Below are 26444 nucleotides of genomic sequence, written 5' to 3' on the forward strand. Positions count from 1 at the left end.
ATCCCTTTAAAGAAGATCGTCTGCCTCAGAAGGCAGTCTGTATTCCATTCTGGGTTAGACATGGTTACCAAGGAGACAGCTCAGCATCATCAGTAGGCCTATAGGATTGGGAATCTAGTGGGCTCTCAGGAAATGCTTATAGGAAAAAAAAGGAGAAAAAGAGTGAAGGAAAAAAAGAAGGAGGAATGGTGGAGGTTGGGAGGATGAGCTTTTATCTGTTAGAAAAGAACAGTATGATGGTTAATTTCATGTCAACTTGGTTAGGCTTCGGTACCTAGATGTTTGGTCAAACATTACTCCAGATGTTCCTATGAAGGCATTTTTAGAGATGAGATTAGCATTTAAATCAGTAGACTGTGAGTAAAACAGATTACCTGCCACAATGTGGGTGGGCCTCATCAAATCAGTTGAAGGTCTTAATTAAAAAAGACCAACCACCACCTAGTGAGAGAGAATTCTGACAAGAGGCTGCCTTTGGAGTCGAACTGCAGTGTCAACTCTCCGGGGTCTCTCCTCCTGTTGTACTGCCTTTTCTCTCCCAGCCTGCACCCATGCCCTCATGGACAGTTCCGAGTGATCACCTGGAAGAAGAGAACACATGTGTCTTGTTTACAACAGTTCTGCGTGATACGGAGCCACTCCTCAAAAGTGGACAGCTGCAACATTGCAGCGCCTTTCTGGAACATCTGTGAAGGGCAGCGGTGACATGAAATACTCTCAGGGGGCAGAACTTGGAGCAATGTACCTGATTGGTCATTTGCTTGGAAGGAGAAATGTCCAGACATGCAATTAGATACGGATTCATGGTCTGTGGCCATGTGAGGTCTGTGGTTTGACTTGGAGGGGTTATGATTGGAAAATTGGTGAAAATTGTTTCTGGGGAAGAAGTATGTGGACAGACCACTCTGAATAGGTAAAAAATGTTAGAATGTCTATGTCCCCTATGAGTGCTCACCAAAAGGGGACCCTCGCAAGAATTTTAATTATAGAGTGGGTAGGACAGCCAGCTCTGTGGATACTATTCAGTCTCTTTCCTTCAAGCCAGTCCTGTCATTGACCAATGGGTTCATGAACAAAATGGCTGGGATGGCAGGGATGGACATCATGCACGGGTTCAACAACAAGGACTTTCAGTCACCAAGGTCAGGCTGGCTGTAGCCACTGCTAAGTGTCCAGTCTTCTGGCAGCAGAGACCAACACTGAGCCCCTGGTATAGCATCACACCCAAGGTCATTAACCAGATACCTGGTTGATTATGTTGGGCTGCTTCCATCATGGAAGGGGCAGTAGTCTTCTGTCTACAGCAATGACTCCACTGAACTGGAAGTTAGGACTGCCATCCAGACATTTTGGCCTCCTCCTGCTTCTGATCAACAGGCAAAGAAGGAGTCCTGTGCTGAATGGAGTGATTATTCCTGGTTACCAAGGGGAAATTGGCCTGCCGCCCCACGGTGTAGGTAAGGAAGTGTGTGTCTGGAATACATGAAATTCCACAGTGTCTCGTACCATCCCCATGCACTGCGATTAAGGTGGAGGGAAACTCCAGCAACCCAGCACTACCGGTGGCCCACAGCCTTCAGGAATGAAGGTTTGGGTCACCAGCCAGGTAAAGAACCATGACCAGTGGAGGCGCTCGCTGAGGGCCAAAGGAATACGGGATGGGGACGGGGTAAAGGTATTTATAAATACCAGCTATGAGCACGCAATCAGCTACAGACATAAGAACAGTAATCATTACATTGTAAATGTTTATAGGTAGATATTTATAGGAAGATATATAGATATCAAGTGTCTTTGTTTTCTTCTCCCTTATCAACTCATAATGTAACACAAATGATTTTTTATGTATAAAATGACTTTTTATTATACTATTTAAATATTGCTAATTTTACATCATAGTACTCATAGGATACCAAGGAGAAGGGTAAATACCACCTAAGGACTTTTCATCCTCCTCTGGGGAAAGGGTGAACGTGTTTTCAGTTGTATGGAGGGTAGTTGTATCGTTAGATGGAGTTACGGCCTTGTCTTTGTCTTTATTTGGAGATAAAGCACGATTTAAGGGATGTGTATGGGTGCCAAGGACACAAGGGGCAGACAGGGGATGGTTAATCTTATGTGTCAACTTGACTAGGCCATAGCACCCAGATAATTGGCCAAACCCCAGTAGAGATGCTGCTGTGAAGATAACTTTTAGATAAGAGTAACAGTTAAAAATCAGTTGACTTGGTGTAAAGCAAATTTGATGGGCCTCGTCCAATCAGTTGAATGCCTTAATATAAAGAAGACTACAGTCCTGGTACCTCCAGACAATGACACATTATTCAATGCTAAAAAGAAATGGTAGCACCAAGCCATGAAAAGACACAGAGGAACTTTAAATGCATATTACTGAGTGAAAGAAGCCAGTCTGCAAAGGCTTACATACGGCATGATTCCATCCATATGACAGTCTGGAAAAAGACAGACTCTGACAGCTAAAAGATGCGTGGTTTCTAGGGGTGAAAGGTCGGAGGAGGAATGGATAGACTGAGTACAGAGGATTTTTAGGGCAGTGAACTACTCTGCGATATTGGGATGACAGACACATGTCATTATACATTTGTCCAAACTCAGAGACTACCCAGCACCAAGAGTAAAACTTAGTGTAAAGCATGGCCTTCTGGGGTGATTATATGTCAGTGGAGGTTCATCAAGTATAACAAACGTATCACTAGGGTTGGGGATGTTGATAAGTGGAGGAGACTATGTGTGTGGGGGGGGCAGGGGAAATTTCTGTACTTCCCCTCAATTTTGCTATAAAGTTTAATTTGCTCTACAAATAAGTCTATTTACAAAAAAAATTCCTTAAAATCTCTGTACACATATGAGTAGTATATGTATACACACACACACACACACACACACACACACACACACACACAGAGTTGTTGTCACATGAGAGAAAAACAGTGCAACTCAAAGCTTGAGGAGAAACAAGGCTTTGGTGGGTGTAGCTGTGAGCAACCAGGAGTTAGAGTCATCCCGGCTCCCACTGAAGGAAGTTCAGAACAAGTCTTAGATTTTTAACAAAATGAAGGATGAACCCACTGGCCTCAACCTTGCAGTGCGTAGGTGAGAGCAGAGGAGCCACTTGCCCCGGAAAGTCCACCTCTTTCATTAATCCTACTAGATGTGCACACAGACTCATGCTGGGCACTTGGGTTGGGAATCTGGGGAAAGCTATGGGACTAGTCACAGCAGCCAGAAGCTTTGGAGGTATAAAGGCTCCAACCACTGAGAATGGAAATTGTCCACGAAGCTTTAAGACTAAAACAAAGATGAACGATGATTGATAAGATTCAAGGATGGGGGAGAAACAGAGCAAAGATACTTAGGTGTATATTTTCTTTAGTAATTTGCTCTGTTTATTTGCTCTGTTTATTTGCTCTGTTTATTTGCTCTGGCTATCTTCTTTGCTTTTTCATGTTTGCTATCTGTTTTAATAAAGAGATCTCTTCTTTGTAAAAAGAAGTTATAATTAGGTTGTAAAATAACTTAATCTTTCGGCTAATCAGACCTTCGGGAGATGTGGGGTTTTTAGACTGGAAAGCGCTAATGTAAGAATCATCACTTCCTTGCGGCCAGCACCCTAATCCTATGCAAAGTACTAATAGGAACTAAACAGTCTTTTGAGTGCTGAGCTTACAAACGCAACCTGTAAAGCAAAAGAAAGTATCAGGGCGCTGCAACAGCATTAAAACTTCCATGTCGGGACGCCTGGGTGGCTCAGTGCCTGCCTTTGGCCCATGTGATCCTGGAGTCCTGGGATCAAGTCCCACATCGGGCTCCCAGCATGGAGCCTGCTTCTCCCTCTGCCTGTGTCTCTGCCTCTCTCTGCGTGTGTCTCTCATGAATAAATAAATAAAATCTTTAAAAATAAAAAAATAAAACTTCCATGTCTGCGAGCTTCAAATGCTGCACTGGGTTTCTATTACCAACGATTTTAACACAGTGGCACTCCAGACACCGTATCTAGAGGATCATGAGCTTTATCAAGTGTGAGGACTCCCTATAATGTTTCCAGAATTTCCAGGATCCCCTGTGGAGTGGTAGCCATATTTTAGTATCCAATGCAAACACAGGATGACCAAAAGGTGCTAGGGATTCGGAAGTTATTTTAAATGAATATGTATATTGTTACTGTGAATCGACTGTGTGCAGCGGAAGCTGTAGCTCCCATACATGGAGTCTAGGTGAGTACATGGATTCATAAACCCTTTGTAGTAATTCTTCAACAGCCTCGGGGCTCCTCTGCCACTGATTTACATGATGGGGTGTGAAGCCTCCCAATGACCTAGACCTTTAAGCTCTGTGTGTCTGACTCAGAGCAAAGGCAAGATCCTCCCTGGGGATCCCAGTTACTCATCGTGGCTCCCACTGACACTCTCAGCCTCTCCCTTGCGGTGTCACTGCCTCTACTCTCTTCCACCCCCTATCCCAAGTCAAATCCACGCTCTACGTCATGGCCAGAGACACCTTCCTAAAAATCTAGATCTGGTCCAGCCACTTCCTCACCCAGATATATTAGTGTCTCCTCATGTACCAAGAGCAGTGGTTCTCAAATGTGGGTACTCAGCCAACTCATTTGGATGACTTGTGAAAACATTTCCAGAATTCCGACTCAGTCGGAGGTGGGGACCAACGATTTGCATTTCTGACAAGTTTCCAGAAACAACCCTTTGAGAAACAACTGAGGTAGAGGAGTAAGACCCAGACCTCTTAGTTGAACAAAGTAGGTCCTCCATGATATGACCCTGACATCTCTCAAGTTTCATTTCCTGCCTGGTCCGCCTTTCACTCTTACCCACTTGTCACATTCCTACTCATCCAAAGCTCAGGCATCACCTTCCTCTCAAAGCACCCTCTGAGCAAAATTAATCAGTTCATCTTTCCCCTTCTCCCTGACTTTGTTCGCATCTTTCTCTCACTCACGCAGCCCACCTCTTTGGAATCCATTGCTTCCGCATGTCTGCCTCGTGTACCCGATGGTGTGCCCCGTGAAGACAGGGAACTGGTCATCCACCTTCTGGAGCACCAGAAGATAGTAGGTGCTCAATAAGTATTTCTGCATGCTTTTACATCAGGGTCAACAGCAAATGCACAACTTTTAAAAGACACTGCTTCTAAGGCCCTTAGAATCTCTGCACCCTGCTGGTTCGCGGGGCTATGATTAGACTGCTGTCGGTGACTCAGAGTTCAAGATGCTGCTGGTAGGAAAGAAAGTAATATGTCGTTAACACCCTGCAGCTCTTTGTGATCCTGATTCAAAAGGACATATACACATATGCATATCACGCCTGCAAACAAAATGAAGACACGCGCAAAATCTTTACCGGAATCTGAGATTAACTAGACTAACACCAAACCCAAAAACCTGTGTTTGGCCCTCAAATTCTGTGTGGCTCAGGGACAATCAAAGATGGCTCTACAGTCATCCCAGCAACACAGCAGCTAAGCCAGGGCAGCTACATTTCCATGATCCTTTCCATATGCCTTTTATGAATTCCCAAATAACAAAGCTGAGAAACATTGCAGAGAATTCTCAAATAACAGAATAATTGGAGTATAGCCATAGGAGACGGAGGGACTTTTTAAATTTTTGAGATCCCGACTGGCCATGAAGTGATGAGAAAAAAAAAAAAATCTCTAAAAACATCTGCTACCGCTACTAATCAAAAGTGGACTTCCCTCCTGCACTGTTGGTGGGAATGTGAACTGGTGTCACAACTTTGGAAAACTGTGTGGAGGTTCCTCAAAGAGCTAAAAATAGATCTGCCCTATGAACCAGCAATTGCACTGCTGGGGATTTACCCCAAAGATACAAATGCAATGAAATGCCGGGACACCTGCACCCCGATGTTTATAGCAGCAATGTCCACAATAGCCAAATTGTGGAAGGAGCCTCGGTGTTCATCGAAAGATGAACGGATAAAGAAGCTGTGGTCTATGTATACAATGGGATATTCCTCAGCCATCAGAAATGACAAATACCCACCATTTGCCTCGACGTGGATGGAACTGGAGGGTATTATGCTGAGTGAAGTAAGTCAATCGGCGTGGATGGAACTGGAGGGTATTATGCTGAGTGAAGTAAGTCAATCGGAGAAGGACAAACATTATATGGTCTCATTTACTTGGGGAATATAAAAAATAGTGAAAGGGAATAAAGGGGAAAGGAGGAAAAATGAGTGGGAAATATCAGAAAGGGAGACAGAACATGAGAGACACCTAACTCTGGGAAATGATCTAGGGGTGGTGGAAGGGGAGGTGGGCGGGGGGTGGGGGTAACTGGGTGACGGGCACTGAGGGGGGCACTTGATGGGATGAGCACTGGGTGTTATCCTAGATGTTGGCAAATTGAACACCAATAAAAAATAAATTTATATTAAAAAAAGTGGACTTGACGTGTGCTGGGTCATAGGACTATCATATTGTTGGAGACACCTGCCCGACTGAAAAGGTGCATCTTCAAATGTAAACCATATTCTATACAAAGAGTCTCTCATTCTTCTATTATTGGCTCCTACATGAAGTAGACTCTGGTTGATTACTCATTGGTTATTAGAAGATTCTAGCATTATTCCTTGGAGAGAGGGACCTGGTCTGTGATTGTTAAAACTTATCAATTCCTTGTTTCTGTCTTCCTTCCAACTCCCTGGCCTGTATATATTCATACATACACATACAAATTTTACACACACTCACACACACATTCTCACTTTTCAACTACTCTCGACTTTCATAAATTAATTTGTTAAACACCTCCTCGTGCTCTGATGACAGCTGCCAAATTTTGCATAACCTTTAACTAGGCGTTATCGGCTCCTGCTCATCAGAACACATTCAGCTTTTAAAATGGTCTTCAGACGTTTGATTTATTCATTTATTCAAGAAATAATCAAGGGTGTCATAGGTTCTGGTGGCCCAGCAGTGGATAAAATAAAAATGATTCCTGGCCTCACTGAGCTCCCAGTGTTGTGGGGGAGACCGTCAGTGAACAAATGATTTCATAAGTAAATGCACAATTGCCAAGTACTAGGGCCTTGAAAGAAAATCTCTTCTATGAGATATTAAGAATGGAGGATCTAATTTAAATGAAGGAAATATGAAAGATCCCACTGGGGCTCCAATTCATCACACTTGCTTGGATCCAAGCCCTTGTCATATGATTGTTGCAGTCCTGCTCACAAAAGGGGCTACTCCACTTTTCACACTTCACCTCTGGCTTTGGCCTTGTGACTTGATTTAACCAATAGGAGGCAAACAATGGGTCGATCGTGAACCTAAACCTAAGGAGTCCACCTGTGTTTATCCTTGCCTGTTACACGTCTGCCATTTCCTGCAAAGAGCATGTCCAGGCCAGCCTGCTGGTCCCAGAAGGAAGAGTGATACCCTGCACGACCTGCCCTTGCTAATGTGCCCCAGTCAATTCCAGTTTAAAGCAGAGCCTTCAGCCATCCCTCAGGCACACGTGTGAGCCCAGCTTATATCAGACGACTCAACTGACCCATAGGCACATGGACTATAATAAAAACATGATTATTTTTTTCAACCCCTGAGTTTTGGCATAGTTTGTTACTTAGCAATAGTTAACTAATGCAGGGCGCTGGGGAATCCTTCTCCAAGAAAAGTGACATTTGGCCGGAAGTATTAAGTAGGTCTTAGACAAATGCAGAATAAAGGGAAGAGGGTCCTGAAGACTTCAGGTGAGCACAAGCTGAAGACACTCGCGTGAGTGGAAGAAGCCTTACAGTTTGCAGAAGGGAAGGGCTGAAAACAGAGAATGTGTCTCACCAGGAGCTGGGTCATGCATAGCCAGTCACACATGACTTAGGAGAAACTGTATGAGATGGTCTTCCTGGAGGATTTAAGATCGAATTTTGAAAATTGAATTCGGAGGAGAGCTATTTGTAATCTAGAAGATTCAAATTAAAGGATTGTTGTCTTCATTATCATTCATCTAGAGCTGCACTGCCCTGTAGGGTAGCCACTAGTCACATAAGGCCACTCGAGTTTAAGTTAATTAAAATAAGATAAACTAAAAAATTAAGTTCCTCAGTTGCACTAGCCTCTTTTCAAATCCCCAATAGCCCCATGTGGCTAGCGGCTACCAGATTAACAGTGTAAATTAAGACTTTTCCATTATGGGAGAAAGTTCCGTCGGGTAATGTATTCATTTCTTATTATTCCCGTGTAACAAATTACCACAAACTTAGTGGCTTAAAACAGGGCAAATCTATTATGTCACAGTTTCCACGGGTCAGAAGGCTCTGCTGAGTCTCACCAGGCTAAAATCAAGGTGTGGGCTGGGATCTCCCCTGAGGTTTGAGGTCTTCCCCACTCACTGGTTGTCAGCAGAATTTTTTGTCATATCTGTATGACCAAGGGACTGCTTGCAGCTCCTAGAGGCTTCCTGTGGTCCTTACCGTGGGTTTCCCTCATCTCTCCATGTAATGGTTTATTTTTTCCCCTTGAGGCCAGCAGGATATTATCTCTTTGGCCCTTCACTTTCTTCAAAAGGGTTTCCTGATTAGGTCAGGCCTATCCAGGGTATTTTCCCTTTTGTGTTAACTCAAAAGGCAATTGAGATGAGTAACAATCAGAGGCATGATAGCTCTGTTACCCACTAGTCCACCCACACTCAGGAAGAGGAGATGATGATACAGGGTGTATACCCGGGCAAAGGGGAGAACCTTGGGGTGCATCTTAAATTTCTGTCCACCACAGATAGAAGCAATCTAGAAAGTAGAACAAGGTTCAATAAATTAATAGAGAAGACAAGTGGTGGAAGCATTTGGACCAATTAGCACAGGCTTAGAGCACAGGTATAATAGCTATTTAAATAATGTTGACCTCAGGGAGGTCTGTAACAGCCTCCTTGTAATTAGTGGCTGGCAGCAGCTGGGATCAGGGTTCGTCCCCCGCAGCTTCACTCAGAGTGTCTGCAACTGGGACACTGCACACAGCCGACCCCTCAAAGCAAGTATGTGTAGACTCATCTTAACTGCTGACATTCCTACATTTTGTGTTCCTGCTGTTACTAACCTCCCAGAATTTCTGACCTTCTGCTCGTCTTGGTCTGCAGAACCCAATGGCTCCTTCTCAGATGAACTCATTTACTGGCTTGACACAGCCCAGCTTGGCCTGAATTCCCTGGCTTCCGGACGCTTGGCCCAGCTGACTACCAACAACTGTGGAGCTTCCATCCTTGGCTTGCAGACCTGAAAACAGCCAGGTATTCTTGGGCACAGTCCCCACCTCTCACAACCCCCTGTCTGGCTGCTGCTTGTCCCCTAGGGTGACTTGTGGGGGTGGCGGGGGAGAACTTTGAGTATTGATTTTCAGGGAGATGTGGGGTGGAGGGGAGAGCAGATGTATAAAACATGTACATCGTTTGACTTGTTTGCCCTGAATGTAAACTTCCATCACTGCTCATAAGGACTCTGTAAGGCTAATTCTTAATTCGTAAGTGCTAATTAAAAATCGTAAGGAATAGAGTTATCATTTTGACAGAGTCAGAGCCACATAATTTTAAATTTCACAAAATGCTGGTGTTTAAGAGTTGCATTTAGTTATTTTAAGAAATTCTATTTCAAAGCTTATACCTGATTCTGAAATGGCCTCTATAGTAGCACTTCCTTTAAAAAAAAATATTTTTTCTTTTTTCCTTACAAGTGAAGAATAAGTGTTTGCATTCTAACTACAATCAGTGTTTCAGCGGAGTAGAGATATTTTAGTGCCTTGGGTGGGCATTTATCTTCTTGCCATCAGCACAATAGAACAAAAATGTACCCATATTAGCATTAATAATAAAACCAAGTCCATTATGCAGACTTTCTTGTCAGTTAAATTTGTTGCAGGCTCAGTTTTGGATTCAATTTCATACATTTGGAAGTACTTTTGCTGTCAAGCAAATTTTTGTTTTATCATTTTAATTTTGGAGGGTTTTTTTTCCCTCTCCTGCGTCTGAATTACCTTTTTAGAGGTTGGAAAATGGTTCTTCCCACTGATATAGGAAGGGTTTGATTTGGCAAATGTAGATATTTTCCCTGTGATGTGAATAGAGTTAATTTTAACAGAGCCGTTTCATTTTAACAGACTCGCACAGGGCATGTCCTGCCAAACAGCTTTGTGGATGATCGTCAACTGATGTCAGCACAGTTCTAGAAATAGTATTTGATGGTTAACAGCTGCCACAGAGCCAGAAGGGGAACACGAGACATTGTGTTTCAGGAGGGTTTACAAAACTAGTGGCTATTGTTTTTATTTATTTATTTATTTTATTTCTTGACAATGGAAGAAGAGATTAAAATACCGAGCGTAGGCTTTTTTATTTAAAAGACTTCTAAGTAGGTCAAGAGGATCCTGGAACTTTGACACTATGTGTAATGTAAATGGTGTGCTCTGAAATAATATTTCATTAATTTAATATAGGCTTTACTCATTCTGCAGTTACATATATGGCCATCAATTATGGAACAAATGTTTTTCTTTAGGTCGAGAATTGCAAACTTTTTCTTTAAAGAGCCAGATATTAAATATTTTAGGCTTTCTGGGCCATACTGTCTCTGTTGCAGCTATTGAATTCTGCTGTTACAGGCTAAAGGTAGCCACAGACAATATGTGAATAAATGGGTGTGGGTGTGTTTCAATAAAACTTTATTTACAAAACAAACAGTGGGCCTAATGTGGCCTCAGGCTATAGTGTTCCCACCCTTGCTTTGAATAGGAAGTGGAGATATGCCACACATTCCATCCTGCTTTCCAGAAAGGTTAAAGGTACCCACACTCTCTTAAAGGCTTATGAATCAAGTTCCTTGCACACTCCCTGTGGAAACACAGCAGTCTTTTTATGGCCACAGAGGGGTACTTAATTATATATGTATATGGGCTCTACAACCACTCTAATAATGGTCTGAGAGTAACCAAGCAACACATACGCTTTTATGAACTGAGAGGATCATGATCTCTGGTGTACAATGAACCTGATTTTTCTTCCCTTTCTTATTTTATTTAAGTTAATATCACTCTTAAAGTTTGAATTATCTTGCAAGAAGGCAGGTTCATTAGCTCCAGTTCAGCTTGTGCATCATCTTAATGGGACATATTTTGTAATGATGTGAATCACAAAACAGTCCTGTGCTTCAAATGACCTAAATGTTTCATTGAAGTCATTACAAGCAGTGCACACGAGTACGGATTTTATTATTTAAAGACAACTTATGCAGAAAAAAAAAATTCTGGGAAGAAAAGTTTAAGCGTGGTCTAAAAGGAAAAAAAAAAAATCAAAGAATATGCTGGTTGTTTTTGCAAAAACCTTAATAGGTCTTCCCTTCATCCACTCTCAACTATGAACTTATTACCATGAAAATGACCAATCTGACAGTATACAAAGATGGTGGGGGAGAAGGGAATCTAACAGTACCTTACACTATATATTTTTCTGCATTCACGTATCACATTTGTTCTAGAAATGCCATTTAAGCCCTTGGCATCTCAGAAGCAAAGGGATGGTCTCAAGCCTAAGAATGTCTGCTTAAATAGGATCCCATCTACTAACAACTTCCTGAGAAGCCAGTGAGTACTCATTTCAAACATGCCTCGGGTTCTAGGCTACATTTTCTTATAATAGTAGTTTTTCAAAAACTTTCCTCTATTAATGTCACCATTGTCTCTTTGTTGTCTTGTCTTTTCTTGTTTCTCCTATGTGTTTCTGGAGATGGAAATATTATCTATTTGTCTGATTGAAATCAGAGTGATTGTAATACTCTAGTCTTTCTTTTGAACTCGGTCTGTTACTTGCCTTCAGTAGATATGTCACATCACACCATAGCACTGCACCATGCCAGATGCTATCATGCCATCTTTTTCTTTAAGGGGTTTTTCTTAAAGCAATTTAAGTTGAATAAGTAAATCATTGTACTCTAAGTTATTCCTATCCATGTACATAATTTATAAAAACTATGCCTGTTATTGTGTTACTCATTTCCTAATTGGGTTAAAGCCATCTGTAGATCTCTTTGGCTTTAAGTTATCTGAGGGATGCTGTGTTGTCAGCAACCATTTTTCAATTTACTCTCACACTGTCATGAATAAACATTAGTGGTCTCAATATTGATTGCTAGAATGTCTCAGCCCTAACTTCATCATCACACTCTTCAAATGGCATGGAAGTGTTTTTATGGACATTCTTCTCCCTCCCAAGCCCTCAGTTTCATCCTCTGGAATCCCTGTTAAGTGCTGAGCAGATTTCCTAACATATTCCATTACTTCACAGAATATTCCCTCTGCTTCCTAATTATAGCCCAAACCTGCTCTCTCTTAAGGATACAGATGCTCTTCATAGGATCCTCAAGAAAACTTGCTCACTCTCACAGGACTGACATGTGACAGGGCAGGGAGCTAGAGGTGGAGGGAGACAAAAAGGGCCTGGTGCAGGCATACCTTGGAGACATTGCGAGTTTGGTTCTGGACCTCTGCAATAAAGTGAATATTGCAATAAAGCTAGTCAGATGAATTTTTTGGCTTCCAGTGCATATAAAAGTTATGTTTACACTATACTGCAGTATGTTAAATATGCACTAGCATTATGTCTAAAAAAGCAGTGTGCATGCCTTAATTAAAAGCACTTTTTTGTTAAAAAATGCTAACCATCATCTGAGCTTTCAGTGAGTGATAATCACTGATCACAAACCACCATAGCGAATATAATAATGTAAAAGTGTGAAATATTACAAGAATTACCCAAATGTGACACAGAGAAATGAAGTAAGCAAATACTCTTAGAAAAACAGTGCTGGTAGACTTGATCAGTGCAGGGTTACCACAAACCTTCAGTTTGTAAAAAATGCAATATCTATGAAATGCAATAAAGTGAACTGTAATAAAATGAGGTATGCCTGTATTTCCTTAGCTTCTCATTGTTGCAGCCAAATAATCATTCCTATACCTTCATTCATACTCCTCTTTCTCTTTGAACCTCATGCCATCTAATTACATATTTTCTAACCACTCCTTGTATCTCTCATCTACTGATACCAAGGCCAGCATGTTCAGAAGCATTACATAGAGAAAGGATTCATGTAACAATCAATATAATTCTCCTTTGCTCCCCATATTCATCAAAGACAGCTTAGTCTCCCTCTCTGTCATAGGTCCCAGAGTCATTTCAAGGATCCCTGATTTCCAATGGGTAATCTGTCTGAATTCTTACCTCACTTTGTTCACACTTCAATTCCAATGACTTTGATTTTCACATTCATGAGTGTGTGATGTTTATTATCATCTAGAGCACTATATCAACTTAAATAATTAAAAAGTCTTAAAGTTAATTCCCAACCAGTCCCTGACTGTCCTTACTTTGCTCCCTATCAAATCATTTACCTTCATGTTTCTCTCAATTTTTATATCTGCAAACAACTTTATGGCCTTAAAGACACATAGATATTCAATTGTAGGTAAGTTGTTTTTAAAAACATTAATTGAAACTTTCTAACAGTGGCTAAGGAAATGTCCTATACCAATGTTGCTTCTGAGAAAAGTTAGAAGAGCTGAATAGAATATTAAAACACACACACACACACACACCCTAGAAACTCTGAAAATATCATAGAAATATCAAAGCAGAGATAATTTTTAGGATTAAGATTTGAACAAGAGTAAACCTAAGAAAGGTAAGCCTGGTATTTGAAGTGATAAGATAAGCAGAGATAGTAGTAGTCTCAGAGATTCAAGAAGTGTTATGAACACTCAAGTGATACATACATATTACATATATATATTTATGTATGACTATATACATAGTGAAGATGCTAAAAAAACTAAAGACAAAGAGGAATTCTTAAAAGCATCCAGAAAAAAATAATATATTAGTTTTGAAGAGGCAATACTATAAGACTTACAGCTGACTTCTCAACAAAACAATGGAATCCAGAAGACGGTGGGATCACACATTCCCAGTGCTGAAATAAAATAATTGCCAATGTAGGATTCTATGCTCAGCAAAAATATTCGTCAACAATAAGAATGAAATAAATACATTTCAGACAAACAAAAATGGATACCACTTTTTTTAGCAGTGGATCTGCTCTAATGCAAATATGAAAGGGAGATTTTTAGGAAGAGGGAAGAAAATCCTAAATGGTATCTGCAAGAAAGAATGAAAGATAAACACATAGATAAATTTAAATATATGTTTACTATATAGAGAAATAATAACAATGTCTTTAGGACTTGAGATATATATATATATAAAATTAATGTACATGACAAAAACAGCCCAAAATGTGAGGAGTAAATGGAGTTAATGTTTTAAGTTTTAAGCATTATCAGAGAAGAAGAGCAGTCATTTATATCATACTTTGAATAAATTAAAAATGCACATTGCAAAATATAAGACAACCACTAAAATGAATGTATAAATAACAAGCAAGAGAGCTGGAAAATATAATAATGAAATGGAATTAATTAAAAAGAAGACAAAAGAGGAGAGAAAATGGAACAAAGAACATGTAGGATAAATAGAAAGCAGATGGTAAGATGGTAAACTTGAATCCACATTGGTCAGTAATTACATTAAAAGTAAATTTACAAATTTTCTAATTAAAAGACAAAAAACTTCATACTAAATTAGAACAACACATTGCTTACATGAGTCACATCTTAAGTATAAGGATACAGAAAGGTTGAAAGTAAAAAGATGAAAAAATATACACCCTGCAAACACAGTGAGAAGATGTTGTAGCTATATTAACATCAGTCACAGTAGACTTTATTTATTTATTTTTACATTAAGAGTTTTTAAAATTTAAGTTCAATTTAGTTAACATATAGTATAAAACTAGTTCCAGGGGTAGAATTTTAGTGATTCATCAGTTGTATATAATACCCAGTGCTTGTTACATCAAATGCCCTCCTTAATGTCCATCACCCAATTATCCCATCTCCCTCACTTCCCCTCAGTGTGTTTTCTATAGTTAAAAGTCTCTTTTGGTTTGCCTCCCTCTCTGTAGATTTTAAAGCAAAAAACATTACTGGAGAGAAGGGATAGTTATTTATAGGTCTCTATGTGATAGAATTAAAATGAGACAAATCTATAAAGATAATGGAAAATTTTAATATACTCCACTTAGTAACAGAGCAATAGACAAAAAAATTGGTAAAACTACAAAATAATTGAATAATATGGATTAAGAAACCTAATGAATGTATATAGAAAATTTTATTCAACAATTGCAGAATACACATTCTCTTCAAACACAGAATTTACAAAAATTGTTTATATGTTGGGCCACAAACTTAAAATAACTAAAATCATACACAGCATCCTTGGGCTGCCATTTTATTAAATAGAAATTAAAAATAAAAAAACTAGAAACCCCCAACATATTTAGAAATCAAACAGCATAGCTTCTAATTAGTACAGGTTAAAAAGAAGGCACAATGCAAAAGAGAAAATATTTTGAAATGGGTAATAATGAAAACATAATCTATCAAAACCAGTAAGATGCATCTAAAGCAGTGTTTAGAGGAAAATTTTATCCTTAAATGCATGGATTTGAAAAAATAAAAAGACTAAAAATCAATTAGCTAAGCAACCAGCTCAAAGAGTTAGGGAGGGGCACCTGGGTGGCTTATTAAGTTGAGTCTAACTGTTAATTTTGGTTTAGGTGATGACCTCAGGGTGATGAGATGGAGCCCCATCATTGTGAAATTGAACCCATTCCCACTCCTTGGGGCTCCATGCTGGGTTCTGCACTTGGCATGAAATATGTTGGTTCTTTGAAAAGTCCAAAAATTTTGATAAAGCCCTAGGCATAATGATCAAGAAAAAAAAAAAGAAACAGAGAAAAGGCACAAATGACAAATACTAGTTATGAAGAGATACATCTCTACAGGCCTTACAAATATTAAGGAGATAAAGAAAAGATATTATACCAATAGATTTAAAAACTTAGAATGAAATACACAAATCTGTCAAAAAACAAAACTTACCAAAACTAACACAAGAAAAAAAAGAAAATCTGAACAGTCCTATATATGCTATAGAAATTGAATTTTTTATATGTTTCCCACAAAAAAATTTCAGATGCAGCTGGTTTCCATGGTAACACCTACCAACTATTTAAAGATGTACTAAAGTTCATTCTTACTCAACAGCATCCAGAAAACAGAAAAAATACTTTCCAACAATACTTTAAGAAGCCAGCATAGCCTTAATACCACAACATAAAAAAGTATATTATGGAAAACACAAAATTTGAGGAAAATCTTACTCATAAACATTGAAACAAAAATACTAAGCAATATACTAAGAAACGGACTCCAGTGATATGTAAAAAAGTGATACATGTAATGAACAACTTGAGTTATTTAGCAATCAAGAGTATTTTAGCATTGGAAAATCAGTTAATATAATTCTTCACATTAGCAGAATAAAAAATTAAAGTCATAGGATAGTTTCTTTTTTCTTTTTCTTTTTGTTTTTTTAATTGAGAGAGAGAGAGAGCTCAAGCAGGGGGAAGGGGCAGAGGGAGAGAGAGATAATCCCAAGTAGGCTTCTTGCCAAGTGCAAACCCTGCATGTTGCTCCATCTCACAACCCTGAGATCATGACCTGGGCTGAAATCAAGAGTTGGACACCTAACCAACTGAGCCACCCATGCATCCCCATAGGATAGTTTCAATTGATAAAGCAAATGCATTTCCTCAAATTCAATATTCATTTACACTTTTTGAAATACTTAGCGAACTAGGAATAGAAACTTTCTTCCTTCTAATGTAGTGTATTTATTGAAAACAAACAAACAACCCTAAGACAAGCATATTTAACAATGCCATGCTCAAATTTTTCATTTGAGATAGGGAACATGATGATTTTGCATACTGAAAGGCTTAGCTAGTTCAAAATGACTGGAAAAAGAAATAGAACATATAAAGATTGGAAAGGAATATAAAAATTTGTCATTGGGATCCCTGGGTGGCACAGCGGTTTGGCGCCTGCCTTTGGCCTGGGGTGCGATCCTGGAGACCTGGGATCGAATCCCACGTCGGGCTCCCTGCATGGACCCTGCTTCTCCCTCTGCCTGTGTCTCTGCCTCTCTGTCTCTCTCTGTGTAACTATCATGAATAAATAAATAAAATCTTTAAAAAAAAATTTGTCATTATTCTGAGAAAACATCATTTTACCTGTATAAAATTAAAAGGATTCTTCATTGTTAATTATAATTAATTAGTGATTTTAACAAAATCTCTGGATATGAGTTTAATATTCAAAAATCAATTTCTATTTCTATAAAACATCAATAGCAATTAGAAATTGAAAGTAACAAAATGGCACCTGACTTCATATGAACACAACTTGGCCTCATATGATCCAAATAATGAGGTAGAATATAGACTTAAATATAAAAACTAAATAATAATAATAATAATAAAGCAGCTTCCTAAAAGACAACATAGAAAAATATCTTCATGACCTTAGATGAGGAGAGATGTATTTTAAAAGACTAATAAATTGCACTCCATAAAAATTGCAATCTTCTGTTCATTAAGAGATACCAGAAAGAGAAAGAGAGAGAGAGAGAGACCAGGTAAAGACTAAATGAGCAAATAATAAAATGAGCAAAAATATTTCCAATATATGTAACAGACATAGCACTTGTATCTATTCAAATCAATAGGCAAAAGTCAGGCAACACAATTAAAAATGAGTAAAGACTTGAAATAGAGCACAAGAAGACATTCAAGTTGTAAATAAGCATGTAAAATGAGCTCGACCACATAACCCATTAAGGAAATTAAAATTAAAACCACAGATAGAGGAGGATGAAGAGTACCCTTACCCTGATGAGCACTGAGAAATGTATAGAATTGTTGAATTGTTATATTGTATTCCTGAAGCTAATATAACTCTATATGTTAAAATGTTAATAATACTTCTCTAATAATAATAACAATAGTAAATTAAAACCACAGCAAGGTACCACTATATCAGAATAAATGGATACTGAATTTTGTGAAATGCTTTTGCTCTCTTAATTGAAACTATTCTGTGACTTTAATCCTTGTTCTGTTAATGTGGAAATTACATGGATGGTTTTCGAATGCTGAACCAGTCTTGCATTCCTAAATGAATTCAACTTATTCATTACATGTATTACATTTTTACACATCCTTGGAGTCAGATTACTAGTATTTTTGTGTCTATGTTTATAAGTAGGATGATCCTCAAAACGCCTTAAATTAAACAACAACAACAACAACAACAAAACTGAGTGTACCAAGTGTTGATAATGATTTTTGACCAATGGATCCTCTGAGAAAAATACAGGGTGTAAATTGGTATTACTACTTAGGAAAACAGCTTGGCATCACTTGCTACATTTAAACATACACAAAATCTGAAACTCAAAAAGAGTCAAAGTCATGCTGGTGTCACTGGTGTTGTTCACACTCAATTTCCTTAATTACCATTATTATTTTCTTTCTACAAAGTTAGAAAAGCATTAAGTCACCATTATAGTGCATCTCTAAAGTTACCAAGTGTTTTATGGTTTTGTCAGGCAGTGTTGGGTATTTGGGTTAAACACAAAAGGGGAAGGTTGGGGGGCACCTGGCTGGCTCAGCTGGTAGAGCGTGCAACTCTTGATCTCAGGGTCCTGAGTTTGATCCCCATTTTGGGGATAGAGGTTACCTTAAAAAAAAAAGGAGGGGCACCTGGATGGCTCAGCCAGTTAAGCATCTGCTTTTGACTCAGATAATGATCTCAGGGTCCTGGGATGGAGCCCTCATCAGGCTCTGTTCAGCTAGGAGTGGGCTTTTCCTTTTCACTCTCCCTCTGCGCTCTTTTTCTCTCTCTCTTCCTTAAATAAATAAAATTTTAAAAAGAGAGAGAGAGAGAAGGTAGAAAGAAGTTCTCACTAAAGACTCTTCACAGTGGTAGAGGCTAGGTTAATCAGCATACAGGACCAAAAGCCAGAGGCTGGATTTTCCAACTTGGCAGAGAGATCCATAATCCATTCATTGGTTTTATTTGTTCATGTTCTGTTACAGCATTTGGATGTGACTTTTTAATACAGCCTTTTCTTCTGTTCTCAATAAAGTTTTAAAAAATCAAGTGCAAAACTGAAAAATCTTCAAACATTGTGACAAAATCCTTTAGAGTTGAGTTTGGGTTCCTACGAAGAGTTAGTCTTTGGTCCTCCTTTACCTTAAGAATCACGGTGTTGGAGTATCAAATTTCCTCAAAAAAGTAAAAATAGAAGTGACACACCATCTAGTAATTCTGCTTCTGGATATTTCCCAGAAGAAAATGAACACTAATTTGAAAAGACATAGGTACCCATATGTTTATTGCAGCATCATTTTCAATAGCATCTTAAGTGTCTGCCAGTGGATGAATGGATAAAGAAGATGCGGTATATACATACAACAGACTGTTACTGAGCCATAACAAGAATGAGACCTTGCCATTTGCAACAATGTGGATGGGTGAGAGGGTATTGTGTTAAGTGAGATGAGTCAGACAGAGAAAGACAAATACCATATGACCTCATTTCTATGTGGAATCTAAAAGGCAAGACAGATGAACACACAAACAAAATAGGAACAGACTCCTAAATATAGAGAGAAATTGGTGGTGGCTAGAGAGGAGTGAGGTGGGGGGGATGAACCCTTTTTGCCTTCATTTAAACAGGTGAAGGGGGATGAAGAGGTACAGACTTCCAGTTATAAAATAAATAAGTCACAAGGATGAAAGTTACAGCATAAAGAACAGAGTCAATAATATATTAATAATTTTGTGTGATGACAGGTGGTAACTGCATGTAAGCATTTCGTAATGCATGTAATTGTTGAATCACTATGCTGTATGCCTGAAAGTAATATAATATTGCATGTCAACTATACCTCAATTAAAAAACAAAAACAGGGGCACCTGGGTGGCTCAGTTGGTTAACTGTCTGCCTTTGGCTCAGCTCATGATCCTGGGGTTCTGGGATGGAGACTCAGTCAGGCTTCCTGCTCAGGGAGGAGTCTGCTTGTCCCTCTCATTCTGCTGCTCCCCCTGCTTGTGCACACACTTTCTCCCTCTCAAATAAATAAATAAATAAAATCTTAAAAAACAAACAAACAAAACATGAAAACAATTGTGGTATTGGGACCTGAAAAGATTAGTGAGAAAAACCAGTTAAGTGAGTCACTTGGTAACATACAAATTGTCTTCACTGGCACAATTAGAGTCATAAAGAAATAATTCACCTCCTGTCTTATTTTGAAATGTTATGGGCACTTCCCCCTCAACGCCCCAACGTCCCAACGGCCAACATACTTCAGTGCAGAAAAGCAGAATCTTTACTCATTGTCCATCATTCTTGTAGCCTGACAATAAAGAAGTCAATACTCAGTGAGCTCAAGTGAATCATATTCCTCATTTTCACTGTGTTCTTCAACACTTTTACAGTTGGGCTTCCCTCTTCCTTTGAGGCAGAAGTTGGCATGCAGGAGGTTGGTCTTGAGATGAACACCTGAGGGAGAAAGAGAAGATAGAAGATTGGGAAGAAGAGAAGCTGAGCTACAGCACTCCAAGGCGTCAGTTAACCCTGCCGGGAGCTCTGGAGTGGCAATGGCCCTTCAGAGTTGTTCTGCATTGGGGCCTTGGGGTTGGGCTTCTGTACCATGGTGACGAACTGTTGGTTGTGGATGCCTTGGCAAAGGAGCATGACCTTGGGTGAGATTCTCTTCAGCCTCTGTTGTTCGATCAGGGCATTGTGGCAAGCAGCCAGCACAAACAGCAGATCAGTTTGGGAGGTGTGTCATTGACCATCGTTATGCTCTGGAGACACAAGTCTTGAGTTGGCCTTTAGAGGCGGCCTCTTTTACCCAAGTGGTCCCATCTTTCTTTGCTGTGCTCATAGGTGCTAATCTTTCAATCTTGAGCCCAAAATACTTAGCCCCATTGAGTTCATGGCTTATGGAGTAATTTATATGCCCAAATACAAGGCGATGTGTGTGTGTGTATATATATATATATATATGGCAATACCCATGAGAAAATATAAAACAAAAGCCTTTTGACAATTTGAATATAGCAAACATTTAGGAAACATAGATGAAATGGCTGTCTACTCATAACATGTACTTTAATTAGGTATATTTAAAATCTCATAAACCATCATGCCATGATTCTATCTCAAGTCTTCATGTGCTTTACCATTTCTGTCATCACGGGAATCACTTTTTTACTTTTCTAGAGTTTCCCAGAGCCCATCACCTTTGTTTCTATCTAAATGGTTAAAGATATAGTAGTTTGGGAATCTCTGTGTAATAATGACTTTGGAAATTGTATCCTAAGCCACAAGTAGTCATTTACTATTTGTGAACTCCTCAAGGTAATCACTAAATTCATTGCTTCTTAAAGTTGTTTGTCTTTTCTATCTTTTTTCTTTTTTTGGAGATATAACTGACATATAACATTGTATATGTTTAAAATGTACAATGTGTTGACACATTCATACATTGCAGTATGATCACCACTGTAGCATTAGCTAACACCTCCATCATGTTACATCATTATCATTTTCTTGTTTATGGTGAGAACAATTACGATCTAGTCCCTTAGCGATGTTGAAGTTTATAATGTTGAAGACTATCATCCTTCTGCTGTGCATTAGCTCTCCTGGACATATTTATCTACTAGTTGCAAGTTTGTATCCTTCAGCAACATCTATCCAACTCTCCCACCGCTCTGCCCCTGGGAACAACCATTCTCCTCAGCTTTTATGACTTTGGCTTTTAAAAATTCCACATAGAAGTGATATCATATAGGATTTATCTTCATCTGACTTGCTGCACTTCTTAAATTGTTTTTTTTTTTCTTAAATTGGTTTTTAAAAGGCTTATTCCGAACAATTTCCAACCCATGTAGTTGGGAGGTCATCTTACTATTCGCAATTACTAGATCTGTGTTCACGTTTTCTTTTTCTTTTTAATTGACGCCACAACTTAACCACCATCATGATATAAAACCAGGAACATCTCCCAGTGGCATTTATGATTCAAAACAAAGCAATTCAGGGATGGCCTGGGTGGCTCAGTGGTTGAGCATCTGCCTTCAGCTCAGGGCATGATCCTGGGGTCCTGAGATTGAGTCCTGCATCGAACTCCCCTCAGGGAGCCTGCTTCTCCCTCTGTCTGTGTCTCTGCCTCTCTCTCTCTCTCTGCGTCTCTCATGAATAAATAAATAAAACCTTTAAAAAATAAAAAATCAAAATAAAGCAATTCAGAGGGCACCCTGTAATATGAGGGACTTAGTAAAGATTCTAACTTCAGGCAACAACTTCTTTTCTGAGGGAGTATACTGGGGAGGAGGGAGACCTTGCCTTATATTTGGGTCCGTGCAGCAACCAGGAACTGAACAAAAAACCTTTCCTCTGCATAACTGTTTCCAAAGAACAGACGGAGAGCTGCCCTAACTTCCCAATCTCCACTCTTACATTTATCTTTATCTTGTCTTCTCTCCAGTGTCAGATGGGACTTACTAAAGGTAAGAAAAAGAAAAGACAGACTCATCATTCAAAGCTGCACACTTGTAGCAAAGACAGATCCGAGTCACACGATTACAGAGAAGCTGAGAACCTGGTAAAACCAAATAAAGCAAATGACAAATTGCTGAGAGGAGAAAAAAGAAAGAAAGAAAAAGAATGTGCCAGTGGCAACACTAGTTTATCAGAGAGATCAATGATGTGACAATATCAGTGTCCCTCCTTTATCAGAGACATCAGTGATGTCCTGGGACAGTCCTGGTGACCCTGCCCTGGCTTGAAAGCTCAAGACTGAGCCCCAATCCCTTTCTAAATCTGCCTACCCACTGAGAGTCTGTGCAACCCAGCAGCAACCCCAGCAGCAACCCCAATACCACCTGGGTTGCTAACCGCAACACGTGTGTTGTTCCTCCTTCCCTCGGCCTCCCTAAAAAAGGTGAAAAACCTCCTCTGGAAACATGTGCCTCCCTCAGAGTTACTAACCCAGCTTCTACACAGCTTTCCTCCTCTCTCCAAACTCTGCTCTTCCATCCTTTCCAGGAGAAGCCCTCTTCTCATGATCTCCCAGGATATGTTCCTGTTCCCTAGAGTTCAGCTGTCTGCCTGTGGCCTAAGAAAACTTCCCAATCTCTGTAGCTTTGCTGCCTGTGAACATGGGCAGACGGTTGGCTTTAAAACCCCAAATCAGCCACATGCTAGCTATGGAATCTTGGAAATGCGTGTGATGAAAGGACCGATCTCACAGGACTACTATTTCATGATTAGTTGAGATCATACACATCACAGGCTTAGGACAAGGGTGGGCACATGGGCACATGGTGTGACACATGAACTGCCAGCCGCTCTTCCTAGCACCTCTTTTTCCAGCCTATTTCTCAATTCAGAGTGATCTTGTATATGATCATTTACATTTCCCATAAACGCCATCAACTGAACTGGCCCCATTAAAAACTCACCATCCCACTTGTCCACCGCATACACACATACGCCTAACTACGCTCTTCCCTGGGTAACGTACTCTAATGTCAGGCAGCATCCTTGAAACAGAGAAGTAGTTTTCAACACCTAATTTTACCAAGTTACTTTGTTCTTTTGTTTAGTGCCATCGCTATCCACACATGTGTGCAAGCCAGAGACCTCAGCACGATTTTTGACCTTTCTTTCTCCCTTTACCCCCAGCACCCTCCCTTGCCTCAAAATTAAGAAAATAGCAGGAGAAGAGCCGTTCCAGATAGAAAGGCCAGCTTGTTCAGGCGCTGAATGGGTGAATGGATGTCCTGTGTTTATCTGGCTTTAAAACTGCTGCTAATATGCTATTTCTAGAAGGTATGTGGGGCAGAATGACAAGCCCAACAAAAATAATACATAATACTTTGTGTATGTTGTCATTTTCAGGGTGATTAAATAGTGTCTTATTTAATTTGTACAACAACCATGTGAGTTGGGCAAGGAAGCTATCACTTTTCCAATTTTAAAGATGAAATTCAGAGGTACCCGGGTGACTCAGGGGTTGAGCGTCTGCCTTTGGCTCAGGGCGTGGGATCGAGTCCCGCATCAGGCTCCACGCAGGGAGCCTGCTTCTCCCTCTGCCTGTGTCTCTGCCTCTCTCTCTGTGTCTTTCATGAATAAATACATAAAATATTTTAAAAAAATGAAATTGAGGCCCAAAGGGACCTCAAAGACCTGCTAGAGTTGCCTGATGTGGGACCCATGAATGGAGCAGCCGCTCTAGTGATTCCCAGATGTGTGCTCTTTCCTCTATGTCACCAGCTCATCCAACACCAATCAGGGCATCAAAGCTCACATGCAAAGCACTGCCTGTGAATTAAGGTCACTCATTGACTATATTGGTTAGGGTTCTGCAGAGACACAGAATATGTGTACTTATTGTGGATAGTGCTAGTATATATATAGAGAGAGTTAGAGAGATAGAGAGATTTTAAGGATTTGGCTTATGTGACTATGGAAGCTTGGTAAATCCAAATCTGTGGGATAAGGCCTGTGGGCTCAAGACCCAGGGAACAGTTTCAGTCGCAGCTCAAGTTTGAAGGCAGTCTACTGGTAGAATTTGTTCTTGCCCAGGGGAGGCCAGTCTTTGTTCTCTCAGGACCCTCCACTGATCCCATGAGATCCCCTGCATTACAGCAGGCAGCAGGCAACGTGTTCATTCAAGGTCCACTATTTAAACGTTAATGTCATCCAAAAAAACACCTTCACAGAAACACCCAGCATAGTGTTTGACCAAATAACTGGGTACTGTGGCACAGCCAAGTTGACACATAAAATTAACCATCACACTGTCATAGTGCGGGCCCCCAAAGTGCAAGTCGAGACAATGATGCTGGGACCAGTGGTTTATATGGAAGAGCAGGTGTGTGCAGGGGTGTGGGGAGGAGGCACAGGGAAGGGAAGAAAGCCACTGAAAGGAGCATCACCAAGCTGGACAATTCAGGAGACCATCAGAGAACCTGAGTCAAGGATTTTTCCTCTAGATTGCCACCAGTCACTGAAAGAGAGGAGCCGCGGAGGAGAGGGGAGTGCATGAATTCTCCCTGCATTCCCTGCCTGCCTCCTGAGGAAGAGTGGGCTCTGTTGGCCAAAGAAAGCCCTTGGACAAGAGAATGTAGTGCCTGGAGAGGGGGGATGGGCCTGAGAGATGTGGCTGGACACCAACAGTGTCCAACCACTGCCCTCTGTGACCTCCTTGTGGGGAGGGACTTCCACATCTCCCTAAGTGTCAAGGCCTCTCCCCACCTCCTGTTCCCTGATGTTCAGCAGACCCCTTCAGGAACATGGTTGAGGTTCTGGTCAATAATCAGATAATCAGATGCCATTGTGAGGTCAACAGTTTGCTGGGTGAGGCCTACAGAACCTCAACCTGACCCGAAGTAAGAAACAAAAAAGCCCAAAGACGGGGTCCTCGAAAAATTACATGAAGAATCACCATGTGACCCAGGAATTTCACTGCTAGGTATATTTCACTTCCCAGAAGAGTGAGAAAGTGAGACTCAGCCACTTATATGACAATGTTCAAATATGTGCTGCCGCCTTATTCAGGACAGTCAAAGTGGAAACAACCCACATCTCCATCAACAGATGAAGGGATAAACAAGATGTGGAACATCCACACCATGGAATAGTATATAGGGAATGAAATACTGATGCCTGCTATAATACGGGCAAACGGGGCAGCCCGAGTGGCGCAGCGGTTTAGCTCCTGCCTTCAGCGCAGGGTGTGATCCTGGAGACCCGGGATCGAGTCCCATGTCAGGCTACCTGCATGGAGCCTGCTTCTCCCTCTGCCTGTGCCTCTGCCTCTCTCTGTGTCTGTCATGAATAAATAAATAAAATCTTTAAAAAAAAATACAGGTAAACATCAAAAATGCTTAATCTACATGAAAGAAGCCAGACACAAAAGGTCACAAGTTGTATGATTTCACTTATACGAGAAAGATCCAGAATAGGTAAATGACTAGTAGGACTGAGAGGAGGTAGGTGATAGGGAGTTGCTGCTTAAGGGGTCCAGGGTTTTTTTTTCTGGAGTGATGGAAATGATCTGGAACCTAAGATGAAGGTAGTTGTGCCCAACACTGTGAATGTCCTAATGCCGCTGTGTTGTTCAGTTTTATTTTTATTTTTTTAGATTTTATTTATCATGAGAGACACAGAGAGAGAGGCAAAGACACAGGTAGAGGGAGAAGTTCTCCCCCTATCTGTGGAGGGAGCCTGATGGGACTGAATCCCAGGAACCCAGGATCACGAACTGAACCAAAGGCAGATGCTCAACCACTGAGCCACTGAGGCGTCCCTGAATTGTTCAGTTTTTAAATAATTAATTTTATGTTATGTGAATTTCACTTCA

General features: G+C 40.2%; 2 long non-coding RNA genes across 2 annotated transcripts; one reads left to right on the forward strand and one right to left on the reverse strand.

Moving 5' to 3' along the window:
• The first annotated feature begins 95 nt into the window (after nt 1-95).
• LOC144321026 (uncharacterized) lies at nt 96-21049 on the forward strand. The gene is made up of 4 exons (XR_013386716.1): nt 96-1457; nt 9128-9277; nt 11514-11619; nt 20503-21049. It is a non-coding gene; the product is annotated as an uncharacterized LOC144321026 (long non-coding RNA).
• LOC144321025 (uncharacterized) lies at nt 20304-25396 on the reverse strand. The gene is made up of 3 exons (XR_013386715.1): nt 25337-25396; nt 20717-20874; nt 20304-20566 (listed from the first exon to the last, which is right to left on the reverse strand). It is a non-coding gene; the product is annotated as an uncharacterized LOC144321025 (long non-coding RNA).
• Nucleotides 25397-26444: the final 1048 nt, after the last annotated feature.

This window comes from Canis aureus, chromosome 9, assembly GCF_053574225.1.
Source record: "Canis aureus isolate CA01 chromosome 9, VMU_Caureus_v.1.0, whole genome shotgun sequence".
Classification (NCBI taxonomy): domain Eukaryota; kingdom Metazoa; phylum Chordata; class Mammalia; order Carnivora; family Canidae; genus Canis; species Canis aureus.